The 19,192-nt window shown below is 37.4% G+C and overlaps 1 long non-coding RNA gene across 3 annotated transcripts in view; it reads left to right on the top strand.

Annotated features, from left to right (window-relative positions):
- Positions 1–2,576: 2,576 nt before the first annotated feature.
- LOC125691459 (uncharacterized) overlaps positions 2,577–19,192 on the top strand; it is a 37,714-nt gene continuing 21,098 nt past the window's right edge. For 2 of the 3 annotated variants that reach the window (XR_007376141.1, XR_007376139.1), the window contains exon 1: positions 2,579–2,613. This is a non-coding gene — a long non-coding RNA (uncharacterized LOC125691459). Of the gene's footprint in view, positions 2,614–19,192 lie in introns of all 3 variants that reach the window. The other variant, XR_007376140.1, reaches the window with a different exon arrangement.

Raw genomic sequence — 19,192 nt, 5'->3', positions numbered from 1 at the left:
ATTGAAATTCTCAAGTGTGACTTAATAGGAGAGATGATTTCTATCGAGTTTCCAGGCACAGAAGAGGCAGAGAGATTAATAATTCAAAGATTTCTGCTGCTTTTGGAATTTCAGAAGCCAGGTGCACTGTCCGATATTTTCCAAGAGGTCAAATGCATGTAGTTACTACCAATGAAAGATTTCAGATTTGGTTATTATGACAGCACTTTATACCAAGCGGGCAATAAAAACCTGACAGCTAATGAATATTTACAGTGTTGCGTTCAACTGGATTGTACTGCAGTATCTCTAGAATAGCTAGTTGTATACCCTAATAGTATGATCAAGGGCAGTTTTTCTCCACATTGTGGAACTACTCAGGAAAAGGAGCAGTCTAAGTTTGAGGTTCCATGGTGTCTGTCAAAGTCTTGCAAACTGTGTTGCTCCCAAATAAAAGAAAATTTTCATCACGTTTTCAGAGTAACTCTAAGGAAAGGTGGATGGATTGTTCTGGTAGGATGGGAATTCTTGCTCAGAAAAAAGAAGAATCTATTTTTCTTGGTTGTTGAGTCCTACAAGCTTACCTACAGCTGATTAGCTGAAACCAGATTTTTCTACTGAGGCTGAAAATTAGTACAGCAAATAGTATGCTTTCTCACAATCTGAAGCTTTTTCTTTTTTTTTAATAATGGTAACAGCGCAATTCTCCAACTTCAACGTAGTAGATAGAAAAAAAAATCATCTTAAGCTCACTTCATAATTGAAGATTTTAAATGGTATAAGATTCAGAATCCCAGAAACTGCCCAATGTTCTAATAAATATTAATCTGTTCTCTTCCTATAAGTAGGTGATGACTGTGGTTCTTGATCTCTTGCAGCAGGCACTGAGTTTTTCAGTGCGTTATCTATCTATCTATCTATATAAATGTCTCTTTTGTGGTGAGAGAGCTGGACTTGGTGACCTCGATAGTCCTGTATACATGTTGTGCTGAATTCCACAAATAAGTTACAGTGGAGAAGCTTCATGCATTTGGTTACAGTGTCTGAAAGCAGAGATTGGAATGTGAGAGAAAACAACCAAAAACAACGAAAAGCTTCTTCATAGAAGAAAGTGAAAAAGATGTTAAAGAAAATAACACTAAGTAGATAAAATGGTAGATAAACAGCAAGAATGCAAACAAAGGAAAAAAAAAAAAAAAAAAAAAAAGAAAATTGTCTTCTCTAGTTTTAGACTATGAAATTATGTACTCTCACTGCATTTTCTATTTCCTTGGCAGGCATTATGCAAATCTGTAACATATGGCAGGGGACTTATCGGATAACCAGCACTACCTGAACCCTGATGCTTCAGTGTGTAGTAGCATACAGATGTTCAAAACTCAAGATTTCCTGGAGCCTTCTGATTTATTATGCTATCCATTTCACTATAGTATATCGAAGGTGTCAGAAGCTAATCTAATTCTATTTTCTGTCACAAAAGAAAATTTCGAAGTGATGGAGAGCATTTTTGAGATTCTTTCTGTTTCTTTGAACATATTGGACCTCTTAAGGCTTAGAAGACCACTTAGGATCTTCTAAGCACTTAAATTTATTTGCATGTTTCTTCTTCCTCTTCTCTAAGACATGTAACCAAATCTGGAAACCGGGTTAGGGTTAGCCCAATGCCATGCCTAAACACATAAGCTCTGCTCTTAGCTGCGAATTTTGGTTAATGATAGGGCAAGGAACATTAAATTTTTGCAGCCATGGCTACAGCTGTGTTTAAAAAATTAATCTCTATATAACAAAGAGAATGAAGAATATAAATTTGAACTGTACGGTTGGTTTAGCTGTGGATGTACCTAAAGGGACAAAGTATGGAAGTGAAGATTATCAGTTTGGTCTGTTTTTTTAATCCGAGTCTAATTAAGCTAGATTTCTTGGAAGATTGGGGATTCTTGCAAGATTTCCAGTAATATGTGGGTTTTGGCTCAGGAGAACAGTCTTTCTATGGAAGTTTGAGAAGTAAATTTTAGTTGGAGCCAGAAGCATAGAATGCGATGAGATGTTTGCCAAAAGGGAATCAGAAAAGACTAAAATCTTTAAAATGTTTTTATGCAGAAAAATGATGATGGGACTTAAGCCACGAAGAAAATTTAAACTGGTTCTTATATTATCTAAACAAGTTTCCTTCCCTCTTGAAGAAGATGGTAGTGTCACTACTGCCTGTGTTGTGTTTTGAATTGGATCATTAAGTACTATTATAGTTCCAGTACAGCTGTTCAGTGTGAGTATTTTAAGTGAAGATTTTGAGAATAAATTTTTCTCTTCCATAACATAATTATATCTTCACTTCCTTGATATGCTTGCTTTTCTCTTGAGCTGTCTTGTATGTTCATTCATGAACACAACCATATCCTTACAGGTGTTAATAGGCCTTTGTATGGGAACTGCTGAATCACAGCCTGATTGATCACCTGAGGTGAGCAATGAGTCAGCCCTGGGAGCACAGGTGAAGACAATTCAGCTGTGCTGCTGGAAGGGGTGGAGCCTGGCTGCACCTCTCCTACACCCATTTAAGAGCTGGCTGCCAGGGGTGAAGGATCTCTTCTGGAGGTCCCTCCTCTGGAGTTTCACAGGGAGCCCAAGATACAGGTAAGCATTCTGTCTATTCTGTTTTGATATAATAACTGCTTAGCCAAACTCTCTGGTATATTTCATAATTATAGCATCTGTACATTCATTGATTATACAGCCTTCTTTTGGCTTTCTTGCACTATTCTTCCGGAAAAGGTCATGGCTTGTATCTTAGCTTATAATGCTCACTTTGGAAGGGAACTAATTCTCTGTAGAGTGGGACTCTATTGGTGTCATATTGTGGAGAACTTTCTTTGAGATTGCATCAAGGCCTCAGAAGTACTAACTTTTACAGTATTATTATTGAATGTTAGAAGTCTTCTGCTTTACTTGAAGTGATGGGGAGAAAAGTGTTCCTTCTCAGAACTTGGGGCACATCAACAGTACGGAGTGACTAAATCAGTTCAGTAGAAATACGGCACAGGGAGTCTTGGTCTTTCAAGGTAGCATTTTGCATAACTGATGGTTGTTGGGATTTTCAGCTTGAAATTTATCTTGGAAGGAAAACTTAGGCAAAAAAAAAATATTCTAAGCTGTATCAGTTTATTTAGTATCTTGGTTTTTAAGCTAAGGATAAGTATTTTCTTCTCTTGGTTATATGATATGTTATGCTCTGCTCTTCTGTATTTCTTTGACCACTAAATTAGAGTACTTTCAACTGTAAGATGAAATACATTTCTATCTGCTCTATCCAGTACGAGAGAAAGCATAAAATGTTCATTACAGCAAAGTTGTATCACTGGAAAATATTTTCCTGGTTTGGAATGGTGTTATAGCACATTGGCTGTGACTGATTGTGTAGTTTTCTTTTAAAAGTAAATATATGGTAAATCTATTTTGGCAAGGCCAAGTAGGTTTTAGCTACCTTTATTATCTATTAACTAGATAATTCTAGGTTTTGATTGTTTTATGAAAATAAAACAAAGGCCTAATGAAGTAGGGGCTTTCATTAAGCCAGTATTTGGGAGTTTTCCTTTAGTTACTAATGTTAGATAAAGGCAGGTAGATTAAATCAAATGACCGCTGACATCACAGATCACATGGAGTCATGCAGTTCCTTCTGTTGTTCTACCAGTTCAGGTCTACCATGACTTTTTCACTCCATAGTGACAAACTGTACTTCAATGTATTGTCTGCTAAAAGTGTGCTTTGTCTAGTTCCCTGAAAGAATAAGCCACAGATAATTACACTGTTCCCAGCCAACTGTGTCCCTGTTCTCTTTTCATTCTTTGTCAGGCTTCAACCAAACTTACTAGAGATGACCAAGATTATAACAACAATCAGAAAAGTGACTCGGGAGATTCTTCGTGGATACTTGCTTTATGTTTTTTGTTTCACTGTAGAAGATTAGAAACCTAATTCAAAAGAAAAGCTCAGAGCTAGGAGCTCAAGGAGCACACCTGTAAGAAATTAAACTTCTTTAGTGCTGGTTCTCACACCACTGGTTCTTAAGAAAGAACAAGCCAAGGGCTGATATTTGTTTTTGTTTTCTTCTTGAGTAAGATCAGAACTATTGAGAAACAAGCAACACAGCTAAGAGAAGTTTCTTGTCTTGCTAAGGAGAGCTAAGACCATCGTACTACTCACATTTATATTTTTAAATTCTTAATGAATAAAGATGTCTGGATTTTCATGAATTTGCACGTTACCTCAAAATTATGCATCCAGAGAGGTGAATTGTACATGCTTTGAGACTGAGACGTTTTCCTTCTCACAAAAACTATTTTCCTTCATTTTGTGACACGTTAATTTATGTATTCATGTAGTAGCAGAATTGCCAGGACAAAAGACTCTGCAGCCCTCCCCCAGGTTTTTTTTTTTTTTTTTCCCCATGCTATGCAAATTTTTTAATACTGGATTTAGCATGATAAATTCCCCTAATGGCTTTGACACAATCCTAACACAAAAATAGCTTTCATTACTGTGCAGTCCAATATAAACAGCCCTGGAAAACACCTTCCAGACTTCCAGCAGTCACTTGATATTCCCTTTGGACAACATTCTTGCTTTACTGGAGTTGCAGAGAATCTACGAATTCATCATTTACTTGTTTGAATCTTGCACTGTACCTTTAACCCTGCAAGTAATAATATTCCCTCTGCAAAGTGTGGTTACTGCTATAAACATGACTTAAGCATGCAAGATTTTCACTCCCCTCCTTCCCCCAGCACTATATAGTTTCTTACCCAGGCTATCCTGGATTTTTGTACAGTCTTGTCCTTATCTCTCTTAAATTAACAGGCCCTTCATTGATGTTGTAGTCCTAAACTAAGTGCGTATGCAAGCATTCTTGAACTGCATGTAAATTCAAGTTTTGATTCTGAAACAAAACAAGATCTTTTATGGAAATTTCATTCTTGGGAATAAATTTAAAAGTGGTTAGAGATCAAACATACAGATTGTTAGTCTCCTTTGTACAAGCTCTTTGCATGTTATGAATATTAAGACTTCCTCCCTTTCCATTTATTTCCTTTCTCCTGATGTCTTTCGTGGTGTTGAAGACCTACTGGAATTAATAAAAGAAAAGAAATAATGGTGAGAGAATCTGAAAATTTAAACTTTCATACCTTTTAAATGAAATATCTTCTGCTGCCACAAACTGGTCAGGTACCTTTTTCTTGTCTATGACTCAATCTGGAATTTATGTTTTAAGTATTTTTTTGTTGCAGTCTTGTTTCTGATCTGGCATTCTTTCTGTACGAGGGCTTTAAAAAGATGTAAAATTAACACAGTAAAATGAAGTGCTGAACTCGTACCGTTGAAAAACTGAGCTGTTACACAACCACATAAATCATATCTCAAGATGAAGACCAAAAATTACATTAGTCGAATTTACAATTTCTTGTTCATTATTATTTCACTGCTAAAAAGATTTGGATGAAGGTGTTGGAGTTGTTACTATCTTCTGAGGAAAATTATATTTTAACACAAAACCAGACAGAAATCGTCACAAGGTAATGATGTTGCATTTGAAATGATTTTTCCATAATGGAGGGACTATCTTTTAGTATATACCTTGTCTTAGGTACTGTGGCAAAGAACACCCATCTCCCTTTTGACTGTGTCTGATAGCATATGAGTAAAGTACTTCCTATCATGTTTGGTCTCAGTGCTGCCTAATTATCTGGAAACGCAGCTAGATAATTGCATTCTACAACTGCATAGGAGAATTTTCAATCCCATTTTAGGTGTATAGAAAGAGTGGATTATTTAACATCCTGAGTTTGTTGTTGGTTCCTATCACCACTCCTCAACAAAAAAGTAAACAAGCAAAAAAGCCACAAAGAGAGGTTGAAGAGGTGTTGGGTGGGGATATACAGGATTTTAGAAAACTGGGCATGTAGTGGGAAAAATTGCATGGCTGCTAGCTAGCTCTCGTTATAATTTCTGATAGGCTGGCTGCTATAAGGCTTGTTTAAATTCTAGAGTCTGTCACCTGTCCCCAGTTTAATAGTTAATATTTTACCTGCTGAAACATTAAGTCTAGGCTCTTGTGCTTTTAACTGCCCTTTCACTCCCTACTAGTCACTCCTGATTAAAAAAAATAAAAAAAAAAAGAAGCAAAACAAACAAACAAAAAACAGAACTAGGAGTCCCTGTTATAATTCAAAGCTAAAACCATCAACTGCAAACATTTTCTGCTGTGTCATTTTATTTGCTTGTTTTTAACATACAGTAGGAGCTGGTGAAGGAGTAATCACCAAAATACTTATCTAGATCTTAGGATATCTGAGAGAAATTTTTCTTTTTTTACTGCCTAGAAAGGCATTTTTGGAAGCCTGGTGAAGCCTTGGTAATTGATGGCCAGCAGAGATAAGAACTGTCCTTGCCCCAGATCTTCAGCTACATGGAGCCCCATTTAACCCCAAATCTATTGATAGAGGAATGACTTGTGAACAGCTATGGAGAATAAAGGAAAGTAATTGCAGTAGCCCAAGCTTTGACAGGCTGGACAAATATTTATTTGCACAATGCAGCCAACAAGCTGCAAATTGAGAACTAAATAGTTTAGCATTATGGAATAAAAGATAACTTCTTCAGTATCAAGATGAGTTTTGGTTTTGCTAACTATCTACATTTGTGTTTCTGTGAAACTGGTCAGTGCTTTTAAGAGATCACAAGGTAGCAGGGTCTTAATTCTCAGTGCTTTGATTTGGTAGCTGAAGTTAGTAAAAAGGTATAGGTAAAATTGGGACCTGATGGCAATTATGTACAGACAGGTTTGGATAAGCAGAAATATACTCTAAAAATGTAAGGGTTATGCAATTTCCAGCTTTGGCAGCTTTTTTTTTTTTTTTTGCTTAATTAGCAATGGTGGAAGGCTGAACATGAACTGTAGTTGTTACTGTGTTGTTTCCTCCTTGATGCGTTGAGATACCTTCATTCTTTGAGGAATGCTTTGTTCCTGTGTTTCTGTGGACTGAGAATTTCTCAAGGAAGAACAGGTCCTGTACTATCATATCTTTGGCATAAACTGTGTTGCTGTCTGTCATAGAGCAGCAAGACCATTTATGGCCAAAATCTTTATTGAGATAAAACCTTCAGAGGTAGCCAAGGCAAATCAATAGGGATGACAAATGTCATAGTGCGGGGCTTGATTGGACTGATAATCACTGTGTAGCTATAAAACGGCAAATACAGTGTAACAGTTTTTTTTCCCCTTCACCTTCTTCAGTTCCCTTCCCTGAAGCTGTCTTTTGATAAGAGTATTATATAAGTCTTATTCTTCTTTGTGAGCTGGGTCTCTGTGTTTCAGAAGCTCAGTTCCATGAGTCACTGCCAAATAGAGGGCTGCAAAGAGAACCTCATATTCCTGTATCGTGGTATGGCAGTCATTCTCAAACTGCACAAGTTAGAGCAGAAGTTACTCGGGAAAATATCTTCTTCTAAAACTTATAAAGTAAAATACAGGCCAACTAAGAAATATCAAATATAATTTATATTAAGTTGGTTGTGGGAGGGCTTTAAAGCTGCAGAAACCATGCTATCTATTTCTTATGGATTGAGTTGGAATGAGACTAGAGACTGTCACCCTTGATTGAACCTAACTGTGTGAACCTTTCCACCAACAGTGTTCAAATACTTGTTTTTTTTTTTCTTCAGCAATAATTAAAGTAACAGAGTAGGTCTGGGCTGTGGGAGCTCAGGAAGCCTCAGCTGCATCGTTTGTCAGTTCCCATTGCAGAAATTCTCACACAATCAGAGAAGTATTGGCTGGAACGGGCATCTGGAGGTAATTTACTCCAGCACTCTATTTAAAACAAGAGTTATCACTTTCACTGAATCACTACATCCATCACCAGCTATCACTGATTATCACCAAGAGTGGAGCTATGGCCTTGCTTAATTCAGTGTTGTAAGCATCCAGGGTAGGAGAGTCCAACCACTGTCTGCCTAGCTGATTTCAGCACTGCACTATTCTCTAGTGAAGAAATTCTTCCTAATTTTCAAGCTGAACCTTCCAAATCAAACCACATGTCCTTTGCCCCTTGTTATGAATGTTATCCAGAGAATTCTGACTTAGTTATCTTTGTACCTTACCTTCACATAGTCATAAATTGTTATTTGATCACCCTTTATTCTCCCCTTCATTATACAACAGCTCCCTTTGTTTTTTCTCAGAGTTCTTGAGCTCTGTGACTCTGGCCAATTTTATAGAACCCTGATAAACTCATCATATACACTTTTAAAAGGGATGTTAAAATGAAAAATCCCACACTAACTTGAAGTCAAGACTATGGATGGAACACTGGATAATATTAGTTCCCATTGACTCCTTGATCTACTTAAATTCTGCTTGCATTTGAAGCAAAGAGAGATCCTTCCCAAAAATGGACTGTTTTCTTGAGAATTCACACATAAACCTGTGGAAAGGGTATGTTGAATAGTAGCATCAGAGTAATGCTAGAATTGTTTATTGGAGGAAATACAGAAGTATATTATATTGCTATTATTTCCTTGTTGTAGAAACTGCGCATATGTGAATGGAACATAAGATGCTGTGTTTGCATGCTTCATAGAAAGTTTTTTAGTATCTTTAGCTGTTTCTGCTATCCTGCAGCTTGCCTGGGAAATGAAACCTTGTCCATGTGACTTTTTTGGTTGCTTCAAGAGATGTGCTACATCTGAATTCTGAGAGTTGATCCTAAGTTCTACTCCTGTGCATTGCAGATCATCTCTCCAATATGGACTGGATTCTGTGAACGTTGCAGGGAGGAAAAGGTGACTTATAATACTCAACAGATGGCTTCAGCCCACACTATACTCTTAGTAGAGGCATTTTCTCTGATGCTTTCTTACAGGCTGATCTACTTTAGCTACTCAGAAAACAGCTGTGATAGTTCTTAAACACTATTTACTGATTGAAACCATGTAATATTATTAGAAACCTTTGTAAGTACTATAAAAATAACAAAGTTGAATGATCTAGCATCTTTGTGTAACAGCTGGTATTCTAGTACAATTCACTGACCTATGTTTTTCAGCTGTAAATTGGGATTAAAAGAGGAAAAAAAAAATGAGTACAACAGTGGGAACTATTCCAAGAGTAGCGATAAAGATCTCCTTCCTTGTCTGGAATTGCCCTTTAAGCCCTAGACTCTTAATCAGCAGCAAAAGGAAGCAAAAGCTTCCTTCCCTGACTGGACCTGATTCCAACTAAGGTGTGAGAGTGTCTTTCACAAAATACTCCCATCACAATCTGTGTAAGAGCTGCCTTAAGGAAAAAAATACTGCCTTGGTCTTTGGCTTCCTTCAGTTGTTAGACCAAATAATAAGAGAGCAGCACCCTTTCTGATGGTCATTTCACTGAGATAAAGCAGCTTCAGCAGTGTGTGTTCTGCTTTGCCAGATATAGTTTTCTTCTTAAGATGATGACATTCATGCAGGTAATCTAGATTTAAAAAGTGAAATCTATTCATTTTTATAGGAAAATAGTCCAAGTGAAGTTTGGTTGGTTAATTTCTTGAAGCATCTGATTCATTGGGAAGTTTTCCAATATCAAATTTGCTAGAGAATTAGAAAAATTGCCCTACAATAGATTTCATATCATGTCATGAGATACACCAGAGTTTAATTTGATGAAAATCATATAAAAGACACAAACTTATAATTTCTTTGCTAAGGGCAAAGAATGAACAAAGAATGAGCTGAAAACTGAGGTATAACCATACCTCTCTAATGAGAAATAACCTTTGGCCTTCCCGATGCTAATGTAGCCCAAAGACAGAGAAGCATAATGAAGATGATGATGGTGTGAGGAACGATGTGTGTGGAATTGGTCTTCATGAAGGAAGTAGAGGAAGAATGACAAGAACTGAGATCAGATACAGCAGCAGAAGTTAGTCAGCTGTTAAGTTAGGACAGAAGATGTTATGTTTTGAGCGTGTAGGGTAGGAGGTTGCTTAAATACTCTTCTGAAAACAAAACAATTGAGTTAAAATGTATATAAGTGATCCAGGCTAAATGAATAAAGACTAGATGTTATCTGCTATGGCTTCTGCATATTAATATTCAGGGGAACTTTGCAGTGTCAGTGGAAAAAATTTGGAGGCTTTCAAAAAGTCTCTTTAACCACTTCTGTGAATCCTGCCTAGTGCTGACAACAGGTTTAGGTTAGCACTTGAGAAGTTTCATGAAGTCTCATATGGAGAATGTTTTAGTGGCTTATATAGGACAATCATTACTTGGGATATAATGAGATGGTCTGTAGATCTACATGAAGAGCTTTAAACACATAGCAAAAAGCTGTAATATTTAGCAGTTGCATTTTGAAAAATTTATTTAGGACTGTACATTGACCAAACAATTGCACAGAATAAGAGGTGCCCATATATCTGGTAAGACTGTAGTAAGTATTGATCCTGCTTTTTTTTTTTTCATCATTCACTCAGCTCAGAACTAGAGTCATGAATAGGTTTCCCTGGAGGAAAAATGCAGTTTTGTTTTGTTTGCTGTCTTTGCTACTTGTATGACCTTCTTTGGATTCTAATATCTGTCATGTGGAAGACAAAAGAGCTATAGTCTCTGATGTATGACCAGTGAGATAAGAACCGTAGTCATATCCATAAGAGCTGGAGAATGGAGTTATATCCTACTTCAAGTACTTCTATCTGGGGCACACTTGAATATTACACTGAATTCATTTGGCTGCTGAGTACCTCAGCCCTGCCTGTGAAGCCTCTTTTCCTGTTCAAGTTTGCTAGCTTTGATGTTCTTATCTATGGAACTTCTAAAAGGTAAAGTCTGCCCAGGAAAGTTCAACATCCGAGATTAAGTGTGAATGTAAGAACAGTAAAAATACCCTCTTTTTCATGGAACAGTTCCAGCGGTCTTCAGAGTAGCTATTTTTGTCTTGCAAATATGGGTGAAAGTGGTGGACTTGTTTGCACAGTCTGCGTTTTTGTTCCTGACAAATTCTTTTAGCTTGCAGTTGTTATTCAGGTTAAGTGCTGGTAAAAACACTTTATTTAAATATTAATTGGGTAGAGTCCAAAGAATACATTTCAAGCAGAAGAAGCTGACACTTTAAGATCCTGACCCAAATAAAATATTTAAATTGTGTTTGTCAGTGTAATATGGAAAGATTTTTAACTTTGCAGTGAAAACTCAGACAGAAAATGTATTCACATGATGGGAACAAATTTGGTATAACTGAGATGCTGATGTTCATTATTCAGGCCATGCCATGTACGATACTTTAGGCAGACTGCACTGTTCAGCATAAACAGAGTGCAGAAGTAAACCTTTTCACATCTGCTTGTGTTTGTCCTTCAGCTTTAAACCAATGGCCAAATTACAGAAATGGGGTGTTTGAAAGCTCTTTGGAGTCAATGAAGAAAATGCAATGAAATAATGAGTGAGCAGGGCAGTTTTCAGCAAGAAACAGAAGGTTTTATAGGTGGCTGTGGGATAGTTCTTATTTTTGGTTGTGCTTTTTGGGTCAGTAGGAAGGAGCCAAGATTAGAGTTCCAGTGGGCAACGAGTTCTGGTGAGTGCAGGAGAAATGCTGACAGTGAGGTTTACTTACACAAGTGGAATGTTTTGGTGTTAAAATCAAGGTTGGGCATATGGATACAGACATCACTAGGAAGGAATGTGAAATATTCAGATTGCTAGAGGTTATGAGAGAAATTAATAAAGGGCAATAATGTGATTGGTCATGTGTTTGCTCTCAAAGTATGTTTTCCCAAGACAGCGTTAGTCTGCATTATTCCTCCTTCCCATGGTGATGAGTGCCCATGATTATTTTGACTCTGCAATGTTCAGTGTGATGCAGGGCTTGATTCATAGCAAAAATAATCCACTGAGGGTTCTCGTGCCCATGTGTTCAGCTTTCATTCATTAGTTTTGGATTTGCAAGGCTTTTCAGGGGAGCAGAACAACATACAACAAAATGAAATGGAGGCTCCTCTGTTTGTCCATGCTTTTTGAAATTACCTTTCAGAACAAAACACCTATTTGCCACTTTCTGCATGGAAAATAATGGATCACACAGACATCACTGGATGTGATGGAGGGAGCTGGGAGAGATGGTTTATAGAGGTGGCAATGCAGCTCCTTGAATTCATTTTTAGTGACTTGATCCCAGGCTAAATAAAGAGGGTGTTCTTTATTATAGGCTTTTCTGGCACTGGAAAAGGGTTAGTTGGGTTCTACTGACAGTTCAGTAGGGTTTTATATAAGCTCCTATTTAGCAAATGCTCATCTTTGCTAAGTGCTACTGAGATTGAATTTCTTTTGAGTATATAAGAAAAGTTCTTTAAGTGTTAGCTTAATTAATGCTGTTGTTTCTATGTCTGATACCAGAGAAAAATACATCTGTTTCCATAAAAAATAAAGCAAATTAGATAAAAATAGAGGAGAAAATGAGAAAAAAAAAAAAAAAAAAAAAAAAAGAGGGAAGAATTGGGGAGTGACAGGGATCAGAGTGGGGTGAAAGAACAATAAAGGAAGGGACAAGAGAAGATGTGGATATGAGCAAGCATGCAAGAGTAGCTGCAAGGTAGTGCAGGAGAAAGAAGGCAGTAGGGAATGTGAGGAACTAGCAACAGAATTATGCTGCTGCTCTTTGTGAAATGTTTTGGCAACAGCCAAGTGTGTCTCCTCTGATGATCTGCCTGAACAGAGAAGAGCATTTGGCTGTGAAAGTCACTGAGGTCTGTGTGATGATATGAAAATTCCAGATCTGCTTATAGGTACTGCTAGGATTTTCATTTATAAGATTTGGAAAATGCTATTAAGAATACTGCACATAAATACTACTAAATCTGTAAAATCAAGCTGTCTTCAACCAATCCCAGAAATATTATTGTATCTACTATTTTAACATGATAATCTAATTTGGATACGTGATCATATTTTCTAAATAGAACATAACATAATTTTTTTCCCCCTTCCATGACTCCACAGGTTTTCTTAATGCAAGTTATACGTCAGTGACTTTCAGAGGTTTTCAATATATTGAGAACTATTAGTAGAACCTAATGTAGACATTCTAGGCATTTTTAGAAGGCTAACAATTTCTCCAACCATCATGTAAATCTGAGCCGAATTTTTCAATTTTTTTGTTTTTTGTACTAAAGACAAAGCTCTATTTTAATCACAAGACCAATGTTCTCTGTGTGAAATAAACTAGAATTCCTTCATTTTCCTCACAGGGTTCAACTTTGAAAAAGAGAAGTCTTAAATAAATCTCTCTTGTTAAAAAATGGTTCTTACAAAAGTTATTTTGATCTTTTCAAACTACCATGTCTTGCAGACACACCACAAGATCTGGACAGCTTGTAGGGATTTAGTAAAGTCCCAGCTTAAATAAGAGGTAAAGAATGCTTAATGTCTCAGCTTTCTGACAAATTACTGTATATTTTTAGTGGCTCCCTTTATTTTTACTAACTAAAATTGTGGTTGACGTGCTTCAAATAACATGTATAATATTAATAGAATTGTTTGTGTAGTTTAAAAATGACACCATAGTGTAAATGGCAAAAGGATATTGTTCTTAATTACATAAACTATTCTTTAGCTTGAAGGCTTACAATAGTTCTAATATTAGTCCACTGTGGAAATCACTTCTATAAATTTTCAGTACCTCTGACTTTCATCAGGCCAAAGTCCTTGAGTGGATCTTAATCGCATCACCCATTTTTAAGTGGTCTTGAGATACCTTTAGAAATTACTCCTTTAAAACCCACTGAGTCCTAACCTGTAATTCTTAATTCATTCCTGTGTAGACACAGACAATGTTGATCCTTAATGGCAACCTAAATATAAATTCATCATCCTTATAGATGTAGAAAGTCCATCCTCACCCTGCACCATCACCACTCATTTAGTGCAGAACTTCAGAAATGGGAAATATATGATAACTTGGTTAAACATAAAGGAAGGCACAGGTTGGTTACTGAAGGACAGCACACTGGAAGCCAGGCAGTTGTGCGTATCACCTTGTTGAATAAGGGTAAATAAGAAGCAGGTATAATTAATCAGCACCATCGGGAGATTGCAATGAAATGTCTTCTCATTTCAATAATTGTATCTGAATGAGGAAAAGAGAAATGTAATTAAACTGAGAGAATTTATTATCCTAAATGCAATTGTGCATGTCAACATAGATTTCAAGAAACAATGAGCAAAAAAATTCGAATGAATGCTAAATATTTCTTATTTAGAAATAAGAGAGGGAAACGTACCACAGAGGCTGTGGGACCAAATGGTGCTCATAGCGTTAAAAGAACACTGAGATGACAAGACCATTCCTGTGAAGCTAGATGACTTATTTACACAAGCTTCACCTATATTCTAAATTGTAGATTTGTGTTAGATTCCTTTAGATAGGGAGGGTATTTCTCAGAGAGTATATCTGATTTTGTGGTAGATATGGGCTTATGGATGTTGCCAATACAAATATTAACAGATTACCAGTGATGGACAGTAGCATGACATTTGTACCCCTATTTTTTTTTTTCTTACGAAGAAAACATTAAGCATGTGAATATTTGGGAATCTATGTGTGAAGATGCAGTGTGTCTGGTTGATACAGCCAGGTTTGTTTCCTTTGAAGATTCTTGGGAGTCCAAACAGCTTTGGATGACTATATGACAGGAAGTAAGTGACAGAAATAAAAGGCCAGTTGCAGCAATGGGGAGAGGTCACAGAAATCTAGGGGTGTTCATGCTCAAAATTGTGCTGCTGAAATAACTGGGAAGGGAAACAAGAGAGGATGAGCAGTCAAGTAAGATGATTTACTGAGGATATGATGTTCACTTTGTAAGGATGAAGACATACAAAAGATACTGTGAATACTAAAATCAATGTAAGTTAAAAGGGACTGTGTATTCTAAAGAAAAAATTATTCAGGGCTGATAATCGGACGAATCACTTTAAATCCCAGACCCTGACCTGTATGTGCAAGCTTGGAATATTTGAAGTAACAATCCTTTATGCTTGCCTGTTCTCACTCTTCACTGGCTTCTGTTGATTGCCACTACTGAAGAGAAATTATAAAGGAGTTTTGGCCTGAATAGGGTTTGCCCTGAGTATACTTTATTGTATGCTTTCCATTGTTCCTATTCTTGAAGGAGAAAATATACTGTTGTGATTAACCTCTCTTGTCTGGAGACTTAATTTAATAACCTGCACTGAATCAAATTTATCCTGTGGTTATAAAGGATATTCTTAAAATTACAAAATCATTCAGACAACTCTCTTTATTGTGGTCATGTTTGCCTGGGGCTTGAAACTGTGTCTAATGCTCTAAAATTCAAATTACATTCATTATTTAACTGTTGCATAATGATAATTGTTGCAAAAAATGTAATTCTTTAATCACAGATGAAATTAGATTGACCACATGGAGTCAGACTCTTCTATCTGATTCAGGATCTGCTTAAGAATATAAGCACGCATGCTGATTCATGCTAAAGGTCCATCTAACTTTTTGGCTGCGACGAAAAATAGCAGTGGATACCTGGGTAAAATTATACTAAGGCATAAGTGATGCTACCCTGAAGTAAACGCGTCTGTTCTATGCTAAAATTGTGATTATAAATTTGTCTGGGTCTTCCTGAATCTGTTTACAATTTTAGATAATATGCTGGTATGGAAATGTCTATACTATGCTTTCTAAGCTTGTATGTGGGGACAAGTGATCAGTAGGTGGGTTGACAACTGTCTGACTGGCAGAGCTCAGAGAGTTGTGATCAGGAGGAGAGTCTGGTTGAAGGTGCCTAACTATCAGAGTTCCTCAGGGGTTGGTACTAGTTCCAGTCTTTTTCATTATCTGCATCAGTGATATAGATGAAAGGATAGAGTCTACCCTCAGCAAGTTTGCTGATGATACAAAGCTGGGAGAAGTGGCTGACGCACTGGAAGGCTGTGCTACCATTCAACAAGACCTGAACCGACTGTATAGTTGGGGAGAGAGGAACCTGGTGAGGTTCAACAAGGGCAAATACAGAGTGCTACACCTGGGGAGAAATAACTGCATACATCAGTACAGGTTAGGGGCTGACCTGCTGGAGAGGAGCTCTGTAGAAAAGGACCTGGGTGTCCTGGTGGACAACAGGTTGGCCATGAGCCAGAAGTGTCCTTGTGGCCAAGAAATCAATGGTATCCTGCAGTGTATTAGAAAGAGTGTGGCCAACAGGTCAAAGGAGGTTATTTTTTCCTTTCTACTGTGTCCTGGTGAGGCCACATCTAGAGTACTGCGTCCTGTTCTGGGCTCCTCAGTTCAAGAGTGGTAGGGAGCTTGTAGAGAGAGTCTAGTGGAGGGCCACAAAGATGATGAGGGGCACGGAGTATCTCCTTTATGAGGAAAGGCTGAATGACTGACCTGGGCTGTTCAGTCTGGAGAAGAGAAGACTGAGAGGGGATCTCACCAATACTTTTAAATATCTAATGGGTAGGAATCAACTGGGTGGGGCCTGGGTCAGTGGTACCCAGCAAGAGAAAAGGGGATAATGGGCACAAAGTGGTACATAAGAAATTTCATACAAACATGTGGAAACTTCTTTATGATAAGGGTGATAGGCTATAGGAACAGGTTGCCCAGAGAGCTTGAGGAGTCTCTGTCTCTAGAAATATTTAAAACCTATCTGGACACTTTCCTGTGCAACTGTGTTTGTTGCTGATCACCAGACAAGATTTTCAGAAAGCTGTAATGCCTGATCTTGTTACTGAAATAGAAATAGTAGAAATTTTGAGTTCAGATCCTATAAAGTTGTGAATATGAATTTCTCTACATTTATCTGGAAGGTACTTCATCTACTCTATCATCACCCACTAAAGCTTGTAACATCTTTCAGTTCCTTTATTGTGCTGAACAACTTGCTTTATAAGGTAATGCTTTGTTTTATACTTCTTGTGGCCTTTCACAGTGACCTTTCCAAGAAGATCATGCATGTTGCGTTTAGAGCTCTGCTTTGTGTAAGTCTGCCATGACTCTGCTACTAACGCTATGTTTTCTTAGGGCACTCTGCCAGAGGTATTTCCTCTTTGAACATTGTGCTATCATACAATAAGTACACATGTAGTGTAAAACAGTGCCATTTATCACTGGTTTCATACTTTGTTTTTCTATAGCAGACCAGCAAATGCTCTGAAATACTTTCTTTGTGGGAACTTAGGGACTACATTGCTTATAGCTATGAAGCTTCTGATTGTTTTATTATGGAAGGAAAGCCTCCAATGGGAGTCTGTGATACTTCCCTCTGAAGTTAAATACTTTGAATAGCATTGCTGGGCAGATCCCTTCAGGATCACAATGTACTGAACTAGGTGCTGCTCAGTAGTGTACTTCTCATTGCTTTCCAACATGTCTTAGTGCGCCACAGTGAACTTCGCAAAGAAAGCAGTATGCAACATGTTCATTATTCCCCTTCAAGAACTCTTACGGTAGGTTAGTTTTTCCATCAGATGAAAATCAATGCTGGTGCAACTGTGGAATCAAATGGAGATTGGCAGCTAAGTTTGCATACAGTGGAAATATTGCTGTCTGTGGCTGGGACATCAGCCACTGTGTTGTTTTTGAAGTTAGCCTAAGTTTATCTAAACCAACACTACTACGGTCCTCATTTGCAACAATAGCACTCAGGTGATTTCTTGGTGTCAAATCAATCAAAAAAAATCTGGCTGAAAAAAGAGAAAATATCATTTTTATTCTACTGTGTTTTAACTTACTGCTAGATGAAAACATGCTACCGCAAAATGGTAGTAGAAGAGGTCTGGGAACACGTGGCTAGAAAACAAGGCATGTCTAGTAGTTCACAGTTTGTATATTCCTTTCTCAACACGCTTTTGACTATGATATCTGAGTGTTTTTACACTGGTACTTTTCTATCTCCTGCAATTAATTTTTAAATCAACAAAAGAATATTTCTTATTTTGTATATAGGTCATAGAACTAAGTCCTGCTAAATATTACTTTTCTAATCAAGTCATTTCTAAAATTTGCACATAAACAACTGGCAAATACTGTAGTCTCCCACCTGGAAAACTTATAATACATCATCAGCCTTGAAGGATTTTCCTCTGTACTACTCATGTTTGTGAGTAGTATGCAACATTCAATTTAATTACAAGGTGACTAGCCTTGCCATTTTGATGGTTGTGTCTTGTGAGAGGTATAGCTTGTAGGTAGAGGGAAAACAATTACACCTGTAGATACAGTATTTCCTTATCAGTGCTGATTTTTAAGGGAGAACAAAACAGGTCCACTTTGATTGTAAGGTGAGTTTGGTAGTGCCCAGAGTTGAAACATAGCGCCATCTGTTTGCTCTGTTTTTGTCTTTGTTGAACTTACTGAATTTGTCATAAGTAAGTCTGGAAAGTGTGGTTAGAAGAGCATTTAGATGATTCATGTTATGGTCACATTGTTTAGCCGCTTATTTTTAGAACTGAAGAACTTAAAAATTGCGCTCTTCTATACCTATAGCTTGGCCTTAATTTCCTTTGCTTTTCTAAACCCATCTGCTTCCTGTAAAGGATGGTGAATTTTCCACTTCGTAAGAATGTTGTTGATAACATGCTTTAACTGAATGCAAGGTACGAGATGCCACATGGACCCTCAACATGTGGGTTTCCTTGATAGGTCATGGTAAGGCGCAGCAGTAGGGCTCTTTCCCCCTTCTCATCTGGGAAGAGTGAATGAATGGCTGTATGGTGCTGAGCTGCTGCCAGGATTAAACAACAGCACCTGGAAAATGTATTCTTCTGCATGTTTTCCCAGTTCTAGCATTACTTCAGCTCCATGACATTTCTGACTGAAAGTAATTAGTGTCTCATGAAGTGTGCCTAGCACCACCACTTTTGAGTCATGGGTGTGTAAAGTTATACCACTTCCCTGCATAGTGGGGATGCCACTGTACTAGGCACTGTGCTAGAACTGCTGATGGTCTGATAAGAAGAAAATGAAGTTAGGAATGTTATCTCTCCTCTGAAGAGTCTGTACAGCCGCTTAACTTGATATCTAACATTTTTTTCATTTGCCATATGTGGTTTTAGAGTGAGGAATGTGAGGGGTGGTTAGGAAATCAAACAAGCCTGTATGGATTACAGATGCATTCATCCCTGGTGGTGACTGCAGGACCAGAACTTCTAG

This window comes from Lagopus muta, chromosome 3 (genome assembly GCF_023343835.1).
Source record: "Lagopus muta isolate bLagMut1 chromosome 3, bLagMut1 primary, whole genome shotgun sequence".
In the NCBI taxonomy this organism is placed as follows: domain Eukaryota; kingdom Metazoa; phylum Chordata; class Aves; order Galliformes; family Phasianidae; genus Lagopus; species Lagopus muta.
The sequence above is the reverse complement of the archived record's forward strand: the minus strand, read 5'-3'. Positions and strand labels throughout refer to the sequence as shown.